Raw genomic sequence first — 19,013 nt, forward strand, 5'->3', positions numbered from 1 at the left:
TGGAGGAACTCAGCAGGCCAGGCAGCATCAATGGAAAAGAGTAAACAGTTGACATTTCCGGCTGAGACCCTGTATTTTGCATGTGTTGCTTGGATTTCCAGTATCTGCAGATTTTCTCTTGTTTGTGAGTTCCTGTGTGAGAAGTTTTCATAGGCATTGCATCTTCAAAGTTGTATAATTGTACATCTGTAGAGATTATGTAATGATAGACAAAAAATGATTTATAGAATATTGACATTATCAGCCTAATTGTGTGAACATTCAAGTGTCCTGATCAAAATTTGGAAATTTGACTGGGCACATTTTGTGTATCATGAATAGTGCATTTCATGTAAAGTCTGCAGTGCTGATGAGGGAAATATTAATGCAAAGTGCATATCTTGTAGGTCACTCATACCATAGTTTAACATATTGTACTGTCACAGATGACAATTTTGGGGTTTGTCTTTGGTCAATAATATCTTAAGGGGCAGCTTTTAATTGGAACTCTCTGAACACCACCAAACATTGGAGTCTGCAATGTTCATATGATTTGAGATATTATGATCTCAGGAATGAAATTCTATACCTCCCTTCTGAATTTGAGACTGAAGGATTCAAAAGGATCATAATCTCCTTGTCATGACCTTTTTTAAATGAATGCAGCAGCTCCTTCTGAGTAGTTGGGTTCCTGCCATGATTAAGAGCTTGAAATCCAGATCTGAAAACAGGATCCTTTGAATATAGCTTCCTAGGGGTCACTTGAGTCATTACCAGGTAACAGTGGTTGATAATACTTTCAACTAATTAGATGTCCTTTTTTAGTTCGACAGTTCAAACCATTTTTGCAAGTGATTGTTTTTGGTGTCAGTTTGCCAGATGGTATAGAAGCAAGCAGTAGACAAAAATATCTATTGAGAAATTTGCTAACACAGCATGTTCAGTCAAATCTTGGCAGAGTCTGTCCCAAATATTTCAGTATTGATTGAAGTTGCTTCTTGCATTGTTAATAGGTTCAAATAAAAAGCCGCAGCTGAATGACAGAACGCAAATGTCAATATTATCTTATGCTATACTCCGAGCAAACTTTCCAATTGCTCTTCAGGCTTTTTAAATTCATCACCATCCCATGAAGCAGATTGCAGTTATAAAATGAATTAGCACATTTGTTCAGTGATGATCACTGGTAACAGTGCCATTGAAAGGAGTGGTAAATCATCTTTACAATATTCAATTGATCCCTCCAATTTCATATAGCGAGGAATGTGGTGTCATCAGAAATAATGGCATTTTAATTTTTCTTCTGCTAATTCTGCAACTCTAAGCTTATCCTAACATTCGTCACTATTCACCAGTATCCTGCCTAAAAGTCTTCTCTTCGTATGTTTCATTTCTGAGACCTCCTTTGGTTAGGGTTGACCGTGTACGTTGCGTGCCAGCAGTCTGCATGATATGCAAGCCAGTACGCAAACAAACCAGGGTAGTACGATATAGGGGACATGTTGTTGCCCATACAGCATGCTCCCCCTTTCCACGCAGCTGATGAATTCAAAGGAATGGCAGAGACTGATACAGTTTTGCACCAGTGGCATCCAGTAGTTAGTTGCCTTAGGGACTCCAGCTCCAGAATTTTCCTCGGGGTTTACTCCCGAAGTCTTCCTCATAAGTGGATATAGCCGCAAGGCAGCAGAGGTCTGGGGTCAGAGTTTTTCTTCTAGATGAGCTACCAACCATGGCTGAAGAGCCCCATCTGCCGAAAGGCCAGTATCCTGCCTTTGCCTCTTCTCCTGTCAGTTGTTAAGCCACACATATAGGCTAAGAGTTGGACTTGATTGTCAGAGGCTATTTGAGATGCACACTATTGGGAACATTTACTAGATGGTGGGAGCTTACCCCCACTACCTGCTCCAGCTATGACAACCTTTAGGAACCATATATTTCATAATACAGCAATATTTGATATTTTTTCCATTGAGGGTGCTGTAATAATGTCCACGCCAGGCCTTTATGTCTGACCTTGTAACAAGACTCACTGGATAATGATTAAGAGCAGTAGTGTATATGTTTTTATTTGTTTCTTATCCCAGAGGCATTTTGCCCAGCTGCAGATTCCTAATGCAGCTCAAAGGTTATTGCAGGTGCAGGGTCTAGTATCCTCAGGTAGTATAATACAGCAACAGCCCAGCTGTGTATTTATATTCTAGCTAACACTAGACAACAAAGATTTTCTTTCCTGACTACTTTTGGTGTATCTTATGGATTTTGGAATTCTAAGCATAAAAGTCACCATGGAATTTCCCTATCACACTCCATTTAAAAAAAAAATATTGAATGGAATTGGCTTTATTTCTTACATCCTTCATATACATGAAGAGTAAAAATCTTTATGTAATGTCTCCGTCTAAATGTGCTATGTGCAATCAGAGTAATTTATAATAAATAGGACAGTCAATGTAATATAGAGTACACTCAAATGAGTGTGAGTTAATCATTCTGATGGCCTGGTAAAAGAAACTGTTCCAGAGCCTGTTGGTCCTGGCTTTTATGCTGCAGTATCGTTTCCCGGATAGTAGCAGCTGGAATAGATTGTGGTTGGGGTGACTCAGGTCCCTAATGATCTTACAGGCCCTTTTTATACACCTATCCTTGTAAGTGTCCTGAATCATGGGAAGTTCACAACTACAGATGCGCTGGACTGCCCACACCACTCTCTGCAGAGTCCTGCGATTAAGGGAGGTACTGTTCCCATACCAGGCAGTGATGCAGCCAGTCATAATGCTCTCAATTGTGCCCCTGCAGAAAGTTCTTAGGATTTGGAGGCACACACTAAACTTCCTCAGACATCTGAGGTGAAAGAGGCACTGTTGTGCCTTTTTCACCACACAGCTGGTGTGTACAGACCACGTGAGGTCCCCGGTGATGTGGATGCCAAGGAACTTAAAGCTCTTTACCCTCTCAACCCCAGATCTATTGATGCCAATATGGGTTAGCCTGTCTCCATTTCTCCTGTAATCCACAACCAGCGCCTTTGTTTTTGCGACATCGAGGAAGAGGCTGTTTTCTTGACACCACTGTGTCAGAGAGATGCCTTCTTCCTCGTTATTGTTTGAGATAAGGCCAATCAATGTAGTATTGTTGGCAAATTTAATTAGCAAATTGGAGCTATGGGTTGCGATACAGTCATGGGTATACAGGAAGTAAAGGAGGGGACTCAGTACGCCTATAAATACCTATATTTGTTATTTCAATGCATAATTCAAGTAAAATGTTGCCCACAATGTGCCCTGAAAAGTTTTATGTCTTGTCCAGGCATGCCTAGGCATTCTTAGGCAGGGTGGATGCTGCATGGCAGGTCAGGTTTTAGAAAGGCTATAAAAACATCACACACATACACACCATTCCATGCAACGAGTTTACATGTATCATACATCAAAGTTGCTGGTGAACGCAGCAGGCCAAGCAGCATCTATAGGAAGAGGCGCAGTCGACGTTTCAGGCCGAGACCCTTCGTCAGGACTAACTGAAGGAAGAGTGAGTAAGGGATTTGAAAGCTGGAGGGGGAGGGGGAGATGCAAAATGATAGGAGAAGACAGGAGGGGGAGGGATAGAGCCGAGAGCTGGACAGGTGATAGGCAAAAGGGGATACGAGAGGATCATGGGACAGGAGGCCTAGGGAGAAAGACGGGGGGGGGGTGACCCAGAGGATGGGCAAGAGGTATATTCAGAGGGACAGAGGGAGAAAAAGGAGAGTGAGAGAAAGAATGTGTGCATAAAAATGAGTAACAGCTGGGGTACGAGGGGGAGGTGGGGCCTAGTGGAAGTTAGAGAAGTCAATGTTCATGCCATCAGGTTGGAGGCTACCCAGATGGAATATAAGGTGTTGTTCCTCCAACCTGAGTGTGGCTTCATCTTTACAGTAGAGGAGGCCATGGATAGACATGTCAGAATGGGAATGGGATGTGGAATTAAAATGTGTGGCCACTGGGAGATTCTGCTTTCTCTGGCGGACAGAGCGTAGATGTTCAGCAAAGCGGTCTCCCAGTCTGCGTCGGGTCTCACCAATATATAAAAGGCCACATCGGGAGCACCGGACGCAGTATATCACCCCAGTCGACTCACAGGCTCCAAACAGTCCTTCCAGGTGAGGCATCACTTCACCTGTGAGTCGACTGGGGTGATATACTGCGTCCGGTGCTCCCGATGTGGCCTTTTATATATTGGTGAGACCCGACGCAGACTGGGAGACCGCTTTGCTGAACATCTACGCTCTGTCCGCCAGAGAAAGCAGGATCTCCCAGTGGCCACACATTTTAATTCCACATCCCATTCCCATTCTGACATGTCTATCCACGGCCTCCTCTACTGTAAAGATGAAGCCACACTCAGGTTGGAGGAACAACACCTTATATTCCGTCTGGGTAGCCTCCAACCTGATGGCATGAACATTGACTTCTCTAACTTCCGCTAGGCCCCACCTCCCCCTGGTACCCCAGCTGTTACTCCTTTTTATGCACACATTCTTTCTCTCACTCTCCTTTTTCTCCCTCTGTCCCTCTGAATATACCTCTTGCCCATCCTCTGGGTCACCCCCCCCCGTCTTTCTCCCTAGGCCTCCTGTCCCATGATCCTCTCGTATCCCCTTTTGCCTATCACCTGTCCAGCTCTCGGCTCTATCCCTCCCCCTCCTGTCTTCTCCTATCATTTTGCATCTCCCCCTCCCCCTCCAGCTTTCAAATCCCTTACTCACTCTTCCTTCAGTTAGTCCTGACGAAGGGTCTCGGCCTGAAACATCGACTGCGCCTCTTCCTATAGATGCTGCTTGGCCTGCTGCGTTCACCAGCAACTTTGATGTATGTTGCTTGAATTTCCAGCATCTGCAGAATTCCTGTTGTTTGAGTTTACATGTATATCAGTTTGCAATCATGTTGATATGTGCATCTCTATGCACATAGCATATTGTGGGTACACATTATAATAACGTAATTGTATTTTCAGGAGTATTTGTGATAGCAAGATATCTCCGCCAATGATGGAACAGCCGCGATACCTTCTACTATATCTGTGGCGAGTATATGCTTAAATCTCAAAGACAAAGCACGACTGCTCTTATTAAGAAAGTCTATGAGCTCTACTTTGGGTGTAAAATTGGTGACAAACACAAAGCCTGGGGTCCTCTGATTTGTTGTATAACATGCGCTGCCGATCTTAGAGCTTGGCTCAGAGGTACTCAGAAGTGAATGTCGTTGGCTGTCCCAATGACGTGGTGAAAGTAGAGTATCATGTAACAAATTGCTACTTCTGTCCGACCAGTGTGTCTGGTTTCTCATCTAAAAACAAGAAATCCATTGAATACCCCAATCTCCCTTCAGACATGAGACCTGTGATGTATGATGATCTTCTTCCAGTGCTGAAGCTACCAGAGACATGAAGTCTAGAAGAGGCAGACAAAAATGTCATGATGCATAAGCCAGGAATAAAAAAAACATCACTGATAGAGATACAGACTTTGAATCCTTTATGTCAAGTGAGCCATATCTGATAATTCAATCTGGGTTAAATGATCTGATCAGAGACTTGGCCTTTTCAAAGGTAAAAACAGAACTACTGGATTCAAAACTGCAAGAATGGAATCTACTGTCACCAGGTGCAACTACTTCTGTCTTTTGCAGGCACTGAGAAGTTTTGACGCAATTCCAGGAAGAAATGAGTCAAGTTGACAATCTATCTTTCTGCACGGACATTAATGAGCTTTTGACTGTTTTGGGTTGCCAGCATGTCCCACAACAATGGCGTCTTTTTATTGATTCTTGAGCCTGAAAGCTGTGCTGCTACAGCAATGTCCACCTTTCAATACCAATCGGCAATGCAGTACACATGAAAGAAAACTACCGCAATTTGGAAGTCTTGTTGAAACATATAAAGTACAGCAACTATAACTGGAGCATCTGTGGAGTGCTGCTACTAAGAATGCAGCTCTGATGCAGCAAGTACTGTTGTTTCATTTGCAAATGGGACAGCTGTGTTAAGAATCTCATCACATTAAAAAGGATTGGGCACTCCATAAGCAGTTGGTTTCAGGGCAGAAAAGTATGGAACATAAACTACTTGTAGACCTGACAAAGATATATTTGCCTTCTCTTCATATAAAACTGGGGCTTATTGAAAGATTTTGTGAAAATGATGAACAAGGAATGTGAAGGATTTTGATATTTGAGTCAGGTGTTTCTCAGAATAACTGATGTCAAGATTAAGGAAGGCATATCTGTTGTTGGTCCACATATCAAACAGTTTATCAATGACAGGAAATTTAAAGAACTTCCAGTAGGACTGGAGAGAATTGCATGGAAGGCATTCATGGATGTTGTTAAAAATTTTTTTGGCAATCACAGAGCACCAAACTTCATGCAGCTGGTTGACAACATGCTTCACGCATGCAAAATGATGAAATGCAACATGTCACTGAAGATTAATTTTCTACATTCCCATTTAGACTTCTTCGCTGCAAATCTTGGTGCTGTCACTTATGAGCATGGTGAAAGGTTTTACTAGGACATTGCAATCTTAAAGAAATAATATCAGGGCAACTGGAAACCATTAATGCTGGTTGATTATTGTTGGACACAAGTGAGAAGCCTCAGACATTGAATACAAATGAAAATCATCAACACAACATTTTTAGCTTAGTTGAATGTTGCAGAGTGTTAGCACTATGATGCAATTAAACACATTATGTTCAATAAAAGTTAATTTCTTGTTTCTTCAAATTCCTACATGATATTAGTAGGCTGAAATTACATTTGTGTTCAGCTTCAAGTGATCTGTCATAACCATAAAAAACACTTTCAAAAAAAATTGAAATCCAGTGCCTCAGATCATAGCTCCAGTTGCAGTTTGCTAACATGAAAATGACCCACTCATCCCAATTCTTCACTTTCTTTTCTCTACCTATACACTAGGCAAACATTTTACACAACAATTTGAGTTCTAACCTTGTGTAAAATTTCAGAAGAGCTGCGTTGGCCTCCCAAGGTGGGAAAAAAGAAGCAGCTCTGAAGAAGTGAGGGAGTATTAAACAATAGTTTTCTTTCAAACACCTTTCCAAAAATCATAATTTAACCAAGGGCACATCACAATGGTGCTCAAATTGGCTGTTTCTATTGAAATATTAAGGTTCAAAGTTCAACGTAAATTTGTTATCAAAGAACATGTAAGTCACCATGTACAACCCTGAGATTCATTTTCTTGCGAGCATGCCCAATAAATCCAATAACCATAAGAGCATCAATGAAAATCCATACCAACTGGGCATAGCAATAGTGTCCATAAAGGTAATAAAATGAGCAAATACAAAAAGAAAGAAAAAATAAATAAACAAACAAACAAACAAATAAACAAGCAAGCAAGCAATAACAATCAAGGACAGGAGATGGAAAGTCCTTGATATTGAGTCCATAGCAATATTACAGTGAAATTGAGTGAACTTATCACTTTTGGTTCAAGGGCCTAAATCTGGTGTTGTGAGTCATGAGGCTCCTCTACCTTCTCCCTGATGACAACAGAGAGAAGGGTCCCTGACCTCAGTGGTTGTGGTCCTTGGTGATAGATGCTGCTTACCTGCTACAAAGCTCTGTGTAAATGTGCTCAAAGTTGGGGAGGGTTTTGCCCATGATGGACTGGACAGTATCCACTACTTTTGTAGGATTTTCCATTCAGGGCATTGGTGTTTCCATGCCAAGTACCACACACCTACAAAAGTTTGTCAAAGTTTTAGAGGCTGAGCCGAGACTTTGCAAACTCCTAAGAAAGTAAAGGTAGAGTCATGCTTCTTTCAAAACTGCACTTGCATGCTGGACCCAGGACAGGTCCTCTGAAATGATAAGGAATTTAAAGGTGCTATTCTTCTCCAGCTTACTCCTCTAATGAAAACTGGCTCAAGAACCTCTAGTTTCCTCCTTCTGAAGTCAATAATCAGCTTCTTGGTCTTGCAGACAGTGAGTAAGAGGTTGTTGTCGTGGCACCACTCCTCCAGATTTTCAATCTTATATTCATCTCTGACCCTATACTGTTTTCATCACCAACTTTGATTCAGCCAGCGGTATCAGCAGCAAACTTGAATATGGCACTGACCTGAGCTTAGCCACAAGGTCATAAATGTAATGCAAGCAGAGCAGGGAGCTAAGCACACATCCCTGTGGTGCATCTGTGCTGATGGAGATTACGGAGGACACATTGCCAATTCAAACTTACTGCAGTATTCAAGTGAGGATCCAATTGCACAAGAGGTATTGAGGCTAAGGTCTTGAAGCTTATTGATTAGTTTTGAGGGGATGATGGTGTTGAATGCCGAGCTGTAGTTGATAAAGAGCATCCTGATATATGCAGCTTTTCTGTCCAGATGTTTCAGGATTGAGAGAAGAGCCAATGAGATGGCATCTGCTGTGGGCCTGTTTGGTAGCCAAATTGGAGCGGATTCAAGTTGCTTCTTAGGCAGGAGTTGATATGTTTCATTATCAGCCTCTCAAAACACTTCACCACTGTGAATGTAAGTGCTACTGGATAATAGTCATTGAGGCAGGTTACAATGTTCTTTCTGGGCACCGCTGTAATTGCAGCCTGCTTGAAACAGATGATTACTTCAGACTGCTGAAACAAGAGGTTAGAGATTTCAGTGAACACTCCAGCCAGTTAATCAGCATAGGGTTTTAGTGCTTGGCCAAGTATCCTGTCTGGGCTGAATGTTTTTCATGAGTTCACCCTCCTGAAGGACGTTCGCACATCAAGTCAAGTCAAGTCAAGTCAAGTCAAATTTATTTATAAAGCACATTTAAAAACAACTCATGTTGACCAAAGTGCTATACAAACCATAACAGGTAGCTAAAATCACAAATATAAGAAATACAGATATAAACAACAAGGCACACAGCTTATAGGTACAAAATAAACAATACAAGCCAAAAATCAGCCACATCAGGAAGATTCAAATGCTAGTGAATAAAGGTAAGTTTTGAGCCTGGACTTAAAAGAGTCAAGAGAGGGGGCAGATCTGATAGGGAGAGGAATGCTGTTCCACAGTCTAGGGGCTACAACAGCAAAGGCGTGGTCACCCCTGAACTTAAATTTAGATCGCGGGACAGCCAGGAGCCCCAAGTCAGCCGACCTGAGGGACCTGGAAGTAGAATAAGGGGTTAAAAGGTCTGCCATATAGGAGGGGGCCAGCCCATTTCAGGCCTTGTAAACAAACAGGAGAACCTTAAAATCAATTCTAAACCGTACTGGTAGCCAGTGGAGAGAGGCCAGGATAGAAGTATTATGGTCCCTCTTCCGGGCACCTGTCAGGAGCCTGGCTGCGGCATTCTGAACCAGTTGCAAGCGGGACAGGGACGACTGACTAATCCCAGTATATAGGGAGTTGGAGTAGTCCAAGCGGGAGGATAGAAGGGCATGGATTACTTTTTCGAGGTCTTTGAAAGAGAGAAACTACTTGATTTTGGCAATAGTACAAAGCTGGGAAAAACTGGCCTTTACTACTGCATCAACTTGCTTGTCAAACTTAAAGGCAGAATCAAATATCACACCAAGGTTCTTGACATGGGGTTTGACAAGGGTGGACAGGTTACCAAGACTGTTGGTAATCACTTTGATGGAGTCAGGGGGGCCAAATAGGACAACTTCAGACTTGCCTTCATTCAACTGTAGGAAGTTTTGTGCCATCCAACACTTTATGACCTCAAGGCAGTTCATGAGGCTGACTAGATTTGACTGGTTGTTTGGTTTCCAGGGGAGATAAAGCTGTGTGTCGTCAGCATAACAATGAAAAGAAATGTCATGTTTTTGAATGATTTGACCGAGGGGAAGCATGTATATCGAGAAAAGAATGGGACCTAGGATGGAACCTTTTGGGACCCCACAGGAGAAACTGGCTGGAGAAGAGGAAAATTTGCCTATGTTGACAGAGAAACTTCTATCTTTAAGATAGGATGTGAACCAGTTCAAGGCAGTACCATCAACACCAACCCCGACTTGGAGACGGTCTATTAAAATAGTATGATCCACAGTATCGAATGCTGTGCTGAAGACAAGAAGAATTAGGATGGCAGAGTCACCTTAGTCGATAGATGGTGTACACTTTTAGCAGGGCAGATTTAGAGACTGAAATCGCAGGTTCTTCAGGAGCTGTGGGAGTTTGTGATGGTTCATTCAAGTTTTGATGTTCAAAGCGTGCATTGAATTCTTTATGTTCATCAGGAAGCAAAGTGCTCTTTGCCACCTACGTCACTTGATTTAACTTGGTAAGAAGAGAGAGTATTCAAGCCCAGCCACAACTGTTGAGCATCCTTCATTGATTCACTTGCCCATGACATGGTTTTCCAGAGATCGTACCTGGACCTCTTGGAACTCTTTTGGTCAACAGACTTGAATGCCTCTGATTGGTCCCTCAGCAAATTATGGATCTTAATGTTCATCAAGGCTTTTGGTTGGAGAAGTTTGTGGGGACACACTCATCTATAACTGCTTTAATGAAGTCCATGACAACTGTGGTGGATTCATTCAGATCCACAGATGAATCCTCGAACATGGCCCAGTCCACTAACTCATAGCGATTCCAGGGCTGCTCCTCTACATCCCTGTGGCCACCTCTTTGTGGAGCTTTGCTCTTTAGCTTCTGCCTGTATGCAGGAAGGAGAAGGACAGCTAAATGATCAGATTTACTAAAATGTTCTGTGGGCATAGAACAGTAGGCATTCCTTATCTTAGTATAAGAGTGGTCTAGTGTGTTGGGACCTCTGGAGCTACAGGTTATTCACTGATGGTAACTGGACAGAGTTTTCTTCAAACAAACCTTTTAGAAATCTCCAACTCTGATTTGAAATGCATCGGGATAACTGGTTTGCGGATAACATTATGCAGTATCTCATGCTTGATTATAATCAGCCACTGGTGCTATATAAACTGCAGTCAGGATTATGGAGGAAAACCTCCTAGGAGAATAGAAATGATGGTATTTAATCTTTAGGATTTCAAGGTAGGAGGAGGACAAGTTTGACAAAACCACCTCATTGGAGTACCACCTAGAGTTTATCATGAAACATACACCTCCACCTTTTGCCTTTTCTGAATCAGCCGTTTGGCCCATCTATAAATCAAGAGGCTTCCCAGTCTGATCATTATATTTGGCATACTGGTAGGAAGCCACACCTCACTCAAACAGAGAACATAATAATCTCTCATTTTCTGCTGATACAGTAACCTTCCCCCAGGTTCTCAGTTCTGTTCTCCAGTGACTGCACGTTTGCTGACAAGATGCTGTGTAGAGGAGGCCACATCACTCTGCTCTTCATCCTGGCTTGGAGTCCCCACCTCCTCCTACCTCGCTTCCGACAATAGCGATGAACCTTCGTCCACTTAAAGGTGCCGTACCTGCTTGGTCCGCCGAGTTCTTCAGAAGATCGTGAAATCGACAGGTCATTAAGTTGATTTAAAAATACATTACTTAAAGGAACATTACATGCTGCAGATTGCAGTGAGAGAAACTCAAAACACACTTACTTAGAAGTATTGTACATAGCCCACAGAATGTCACCATGGTTCATCTTGTTCATAAGTTCCGGTTTAAGATGGAGCTGTGACGCCAGCAACTACTCATTGGCAGCAAAATACAAAACAAATAAAACTACTAAACACCTTATTAATAATGTTTTATTAATAATGGTCACCCCAACAATGGGGACGCATGCAGAGGCAAAGCTAGGTGAGCGGAAGAGGAGGTGGAGGTAAGGGCAAGGCATGGCAGAGGCAAGTGGAGGCAGGAGCGAGGAACCTCTCAATGTTTGATCACGAAGTACTGGGCTTAATTGGAAAGTTCAAGAACAGTTCAAGAATTGTAGTGGCAGGATCCACGCCCCACAGCTGACCAAAAGCAAGGAGCGACCTGATGCTTGGACGACTTAAGCATCGGGCCAGGTTGAAAAAGTTAGGGTATCAGGACCGGTAGTGAGGATGGGCCAGTTCTGCCTGGTTCTCCTTGGTTCTGCTCACTGCTCCATGACGTTTACTCAGCTCTGCACTGTACTGAGGCTGTGGCCCTCTCTGGGTGCTGTGATGTCTGGCTTCGCATCTGTGGTCTCGTGACACTCACTTTGCTCTATAATGAACTGAGGCGCTGGCCTGCTCCAGCTGCAGTGATGACTGGCTTTATCTATTTTGTAAAACGTCACTTCTGAATGCTATTTTCTTACTTTTATTGTTTGCACAGTTTTTTTTTCTCCCTGTGCATTGGGAATTTGATAGTCTTTTTTCCTTAATGGATTCTTTTGGGATTTCTCTGTTTTCTGGCTGCCTGCAAGGAGACAAATCTCAAGGTTGTACGTATAATGTATACATACTATGATAATAAATGTACTTTGAAATCTGAATTAGCCTTTCTTACATTGATATCTGAAGTTAAAATGAGAGAGTAACTTGTGGTGATGTCATGTCCCTTTTCCTTAATGAATCATTCTTAAGTCACTTATCCTGTCCTTTATGCTCCCAAGAGTAGTTATTCCTGTTGTGTGTCATCTTGTGAATCACTAAATTCATCTGAGCCACTTATTAGAATCTGTTCTTGCTCCTAATGGCAATTCATTCCACTAGACTCAAGGACAGTTTCTACCCTGCTGTTATAAGACTCTTAAATTGTTCCCCCGTGTTGTGTCTGTGCACAACTACATATCAATTAAATAAAAGCACGCATGCAGGAGCTGACGTTAATTGGAACTGGGCTATTCACATTGCAATGAGGTTGAGAGACTAATGCGCATGTTTAGACAACAGTGTGTGCGCAGACAACAGATCAATACGTAGTGCTAAGGGGGGTGGTCGTTGCACCATAAGAAATAAATCCATATATTACAGCTAGTATGATACATGTGACAAAAATAAACAAATTCCAATTCCAATATTGATGCTACAGTAAGTGCTTATTGTTGGAAAGCATGTGTTTATAGCATTTATCTTTAATTGCAAATCAGGATTTGAATCATAAATTTAATGATTGCACTCAAAATTATTCACCAGCTAAGTCAATGAAGCAAATTTTGCAAGTGGGGTGTGGTGTAAGATGTTGCACTTGCCACACAGCCTGCTTAAAAGTATTTAAATAGAGATGAATTTCTAGGCAGTTTTGAAGCAAAGATTCACCCAGATCTGCCAGGAGATACGTGATTCATGGATATGGGCTAAAGTCTAGCCTTTTCATCCTCACATACCTGCAGTATTTTGCTCGGCTCCATGGCAACTTCTGTGTATTTCCCAGCTCATCTGCCAAATGAGTCCTAAACTGGTTGCATCTGGTGTAAGGACATTGATTCCATTAAAATGAATGGTAGAAATCTGGTGTGGGGCGAACTATGTTTTAAATCTTTGATTTCAAAAAGTTATTTTAAATTTTTAATTGTATATTTTTTCAGGTTTTTCCCAAAGTTTGTAATGAGTCCACATGCGCACATTCATCAAGTGTGTTAGCTTCATTCTGTATAGGCTTGGAGGATGGGGGTCCTTACTGGCCGTCAAAGGCTTTCTGTGAGCATAGTTGGCACATTGTGCTGAGAAAGGCCCTTTGCTATGTTGCACTGCCCGACAGTTTGCTGACAGGTTGGAAACTGGCCTTTCAGTGTAAGACAGCACTCAGGACTACATTGGAAGAACATGTTGCAGGGATAGGCAGCTAGTAATCTTGGAGTGGTGATGATTCAGTGAGTTCAAAGTTATAAGTACCTTTATTATCAAAGTATGATAACCTTGAGCTTCATCTCCTTACAGGCAGCCACAAAACAAAGAAACCCACTAAAATTAAAATAAAGAATGTGCAGAAAAAAAAACTAATTGTGCAAACAACAAAAACAAGCAAACAGCTAAAGTTCACAAATCTGAGTCCAAGCCATGAAACCAGACACTATTGTACCGTATGATGGACTTCTAATTACATTCATAATATGCAGAGTCAGAGAGCAGATACAGGCTAGGTGGAAAACTAGATATAAAACAGCAACAAGGATTAAAGGTACTTACATGCAACTATCCTTGTGGAAAATGAGATACCACAAGGATCTGTACTCCAATTCTTGTTCAATATTTATAAAAGCAATTTGGACTCCAGAATTGGAAATGTCAAAACATACTTGGGAATTGGCATTCAACTGAGAGGTGCAGTCAAGTGGACTGTGCAAGATTCAAGAAGATATAAATAAACTTGCGGAATAAGGGTGTAGGTGACAAATAGACTAACGCAGATAGATCAAAGGTAATATATTTTGACAGGAAGGATAAGAAAACTAAATATTCTAGAGAAAATAACAAAGAATAGAGAAATCTGGTAATGCACATGGAGAAATAGGTGAGATATTTGTTGATAATTTCATTGAAAACAAAACCCTGGAGCTTATTTCTATTGGTATAAAATTAAAATGTCAAAAAGTTACATAGAACTTTTATAAAAAATTTTGTTTAGGAAATGCCTTGAGTACTATGAATAACTTTGAGTCTGTTTTGTAGAAGGTTTGCAAGAAGAAGTGGAGACAGTGTAAAAGAAACCTGAACAGTTGTATCAACGAGAAATAAGTGAACAAGATGAGCCTTAGTTTATTTGGAAATGGAAGATGGATTGATCTTCATGACATCTGTGAGGCTTGACAGGGTAAATGCAGAGATTAGCCCAAAGTGTCCATTTAATGACCGGTGATTCCATTCATTACTGCCTGGTATTACCAATACAGTTGGGGGAAGTTTAAGATTCTTTAGCAAAGACAGAAGTCACGTGATGTTCAAATGATCACTGTTTTGAGGACAAATGCAGGTGTGTCTGCAATCTCCAAGGAGAGAAACTGGCAGCAACTTTAACAGGTCTTACATTTTTTGCTGTGAAATCTGCCACAGCAGGCCATTGAAATGCAAGTGAAAATGTGGCTGTGGACAGATACACAGGGACAACTTTAGTTTTCACTGCTCTACACAAGGAGGGATATCAAGTGAGATAGATTGGCTGGTTGCGTGGTGTTGCAACAACAACCCCACACTCAGTGTCAGTAAGATCAAGGAAAGCACGGTAGTGTAGTGGTTAGCACAATGCTTTACAGTACAGGCAACGCAGATTCAATTAATGCCACTAGCTGTAAGGAGTTTGCACTTTCTCCCCATGACCGCATGTGTTTCCTCCAGGTGCATCAGTTTCCTCCCACAGTCCAAAGACATACCAGTTCGACGTTAATTGGTCATTGTAAGTTTCCCTGTGAGTAGGCTAGGATTAAATCTGGGGATTGCTGGGCAGTGTGGCTGGAAGGATCTGAAGGGACTATTCCGCACTGCATCTCAATAAGTAAATAGATAAATAGATGGTGGGCTTCAGAAAGGGGAAGTAGAAAAATATCCACCAGTTCTCATTGAGCTCTGGGAAGGGTGAGCAGCTTCAAGTTCCTGGACGTCAATAGGTCAGACACAACCCCCTCTGCCTTTAAAAAGTGGTACCTCAGGAAGGCCGCATTCAACTTTAAAGACCCTCACCATCCGGGCCATGTCCTCTCCACAATACTCCCTCCAGGGAAGAGGTACAAGGGCCTGAAGAACAATATTCAGTGTTTAAGAACAAGTTCTTCCCCTCTGCCATCAGATTTCTGAACAGCCCATGAACACTACCTCACTATTTTGAGCTCTTTTTGTACTTTTTATTTATTTTTTGCAATTTATAGTATTTTTTTGTATTTCTGCTACAAAATAACTAATTTCATGACATAAGTCAGTGATAATAAACCTAATTATGTCTGAGATATTCAAACTCATGACACCTTTGACAGCGGTCAAGGTTGGCTGGAGTCTAGCCAGCTGTACTTCCACTTCAGGTGATTGTGCCTTCCAGTTATGACAGGAAATGCCAGTCTGCTGAAAAATATGTCCAGGAATCTATTCCACCTAGAACAGGTTTCATGGGTGCGAGTGCTGAAAGTTTAATGATTCCCTAGCAGTAGAAAACCTGAATCTTCCACATGAGGGCTAAATTAGAATTTTAAAAAATGTTGTTATCAAATCTAATTCCTAAGGAACATCTTTTCCCAGGGAGTGAATAAAATGTGAAGCTTAGTATTAAAGGTAGTAGTTGAGTTGAAGAGGATAAATGCTTATTAAGGGGAATGCTTGCTGTGGGAGAAATACAGAAGGCACAAAGGTATGTTATTGAGCTTAGCTGAAGAAGGTTAAGAGGAGACATCTGGCGCTTCAATAGGTGTATGACCTTCTGGATCTCTTGGCCAGTTTATGTGATGTAAATATTTTATAAATGAGTGTCATGATTCATCTCTTTCCCGTACCATAGGACTATTCTCACTTCATGTCAGACTGGCTAATGACTTGTGTTGGGGTGGCTTACTGGAACTGACTGCTGAACAATTTAGTGAAATGTGGCCAGATTCCCAATTATTTTATGAGTCACAGAATGTTATCTTTGGTTCAACAGTACACATACAATACAATTTCTCACTGATTGTGATGTGATAAATGTATTTCCTTCCTCCTGTCCTGCTGTTAACTTGACTTTGCTTTATCTGCAGCAGTTTTTATGGAATAAGTAGATGTCCTGCACTATCTTTCTCTTGGTAGCAGCATCACATTAGGTCACTGTTTTATCAAGTACCATGTAACCAGACTTCTGTAAGTGCTGACAAAGTATATTGGAAATGTCAGCAGCAACATGAATAATGGTAATATTCCTTCTACCTTGTTCTCACGAATCATTCCATATACTACTAATTCTTAACATCTATTATTATATCATTTGTACTTCATGAAGTTCATGGGATCAGCTGGGGTCAGTTAAACCAAGTCAACTTAAATTGAATGTAACAATTAGAGCCCAACTTTATCAAAACTGGATTCCAATGTTTCTGGCTTCTTCTGTGCAGTATTCTTTATGTTTATTTATGACTAGCTTTATTTATGGTTTGTATTCCTTGCCAAGTTTCATTCTATATTTGGATTGCATACTATTTATATTGAGTGAACATAACTAGTTCAACAATGCTATTATGGGATAATAATTTTAAAGTGACACAGTCAGTTACATGAACAACTTAATCAGCCCCAATTAATTTAAATGTACACAAGATGTTTAGTTATGTACTATGAGTTTGTTTCAAAAATGAAAACATCAATAGAAGTGAAAGGCCATAGCTGCCAAATTACTTTTCAGATTTATAAATTTTGTATGGATTTGTTTGTTTTCAGGAATGGGTTTGAGGACCTGCTCAAGAAGGCAAAAGGTAGCAATGACCTTATGGAGTGGTTTTTAGTAGGAGGGTAGAAGAATGTGTTAACTTGTCTGACTGAAAGTAGTCCATACATACTGCCAATTATCGAAAGCTAGGTGCTGTCATTGTCAAACAAACACTTTGCAGGCAAGACACTTCAAAGTTGTTTTGTTTATCTTCTTGCCTTCGGGAATTTCGGGATTCACCAACTCTGGGAATTTTTACAATGAGGAAGGTCTTACTATCACGCATTACAGTAACAAATAAAAACCTCCCAAATCCCATGGTCTTCTCTTGAGTTTCTGCTGAAGTTCCTACAGAGATCAGAAGAACCATTGGATAAACATCATCAAAGGAAGAAGATTTTTCTTCCATTTCACAAAGAGATGATTCACAGACCTTCACAAAGTGTGATGAAACGCTAAAAAAGTACAGGAACAGTTTTCACACTGTCCCTTGAAAACTTCAGCTACAGAATTATATTGTATTGGCAATCATCAAGATTTTAGGTTCCATTGTGTCAAGTCTTTCTACCGTTGGCATCAGGAAGGCCTTCTGCAACTCAGATTCTTTCTGGTCCTGTTGTTTTTTAATATGCTTATGCAGGAAATCACTGTTAATGGATAGAAATGCCAATGCGTAAATTGCAACTGCTCTCAGGCTTGAAAGAGGAACAGTTCAGACATGGCTTCAACACTTAAATATATTCCACAAAGAAGACATTTTGAGCAACAGAAGTGTGCAGTTTAATAAATAACTCCAAATGGGATGAAGCCAATACATGATTTGAATATACTTTATATATTGCTGCTTGGGTCCATTTCAATATGCGTCAAATTTTTGGATGGAATCACATAAAAGTGTTTTTTTTTCTGTTCAGGTATTCATGTAACTGGCATTGCAAAATTTAACAATGACAAGTAGGAAAGCAGGAATTTATTAACCCAGAAAAATTTGCAGTTCTTGTCCTTGAAATGCCATCTCAAAATCTGGTGTAGTGTGCTGTACTTTGGCCTAACTAATCCAGTAAAATAGTCGCTTATAATTTGTGTCTGAAGTTGTACGTTTATGTTTTAGAGGAAAGCTGTGTCCTGCAAGCTATGGTTTGGACATTTAATCTTCACGGTGTTGCGCAGAGTTCTGAGCAGTAGCATTGTTCCTGTCAGCAATATGATGGAAAGGTCACAAAAAAATCTTTTGTGGACAAGGCGTATTCAGTAGCTCATTCAAAGGTCACAAAATTTTGTATCCAAAGACTATTCTCCATTGTGCTGAGACCAGCACCCTGAGATTGATTGGCAAGCTTTTCACAGAGATCTTTAGCCAAGCAAGATATTGTACAAAATTATGAACTGCTGCAGGTTTCTTCTGCTGGTTTGTTTTAGGTATTCTAACAGTGTTATTTTAATAGAATTCTCTAAATATTTTGCACAATGACTTTTGTTATACATAGGACAAATGATGCCCTAACCACAGCTTTTATTAGTGTGCCAATTCACAGTCCGTGATTTCTCATGTGATTATTTCTGGTCATAACAGAGGAAGGAGTTAAGAGTTAGGATTGAGAATGCCAGTTTTATTACAATAGTTATATAATCCAAATGCAATACTGTGATAACAGACACTAGTAGAAATTCTGTGGAATGGCTGGCAATGCCTTGTCAGCAAACTGCTATTTAACCTTCATGAGCAGTTTGCATTGCTGCTCATGATGGCCGGATTTGGAGTGTGGCCAGTGGAGCTCAATTTTTCAGTAATGTT

At 41.0% G+C, this 19,013-nt stretch overlaps 1 protein-coding gene across 4 annotated transcripts in view; it reads left to right on the top strand.

The window, feature by feature from the left end:
* Positions 1 to 19,013, top strand: part of tenm1 (teneurin transmembrane protein 1) — a 2,340,669-nt gene that overhangs the window by 1,509,148 nt on the left and 812,508 nt on the right. The window lies entirely within an intron of this gene.

This window comes from Mobula hypostoma, chromosome 10 (assembly GCF_963921235.1).
Source record: "Mobula hypostoma chromosome 10, sMobHyp1.1, whole genome shotgun sequence".
Taxonomy (NCBI): Eukaryota; Metazoa; Chordata; class Chondrichthyes; order Myliobatiformes; family Myliobatidae; genus Mobula; species Mobula hypostoma.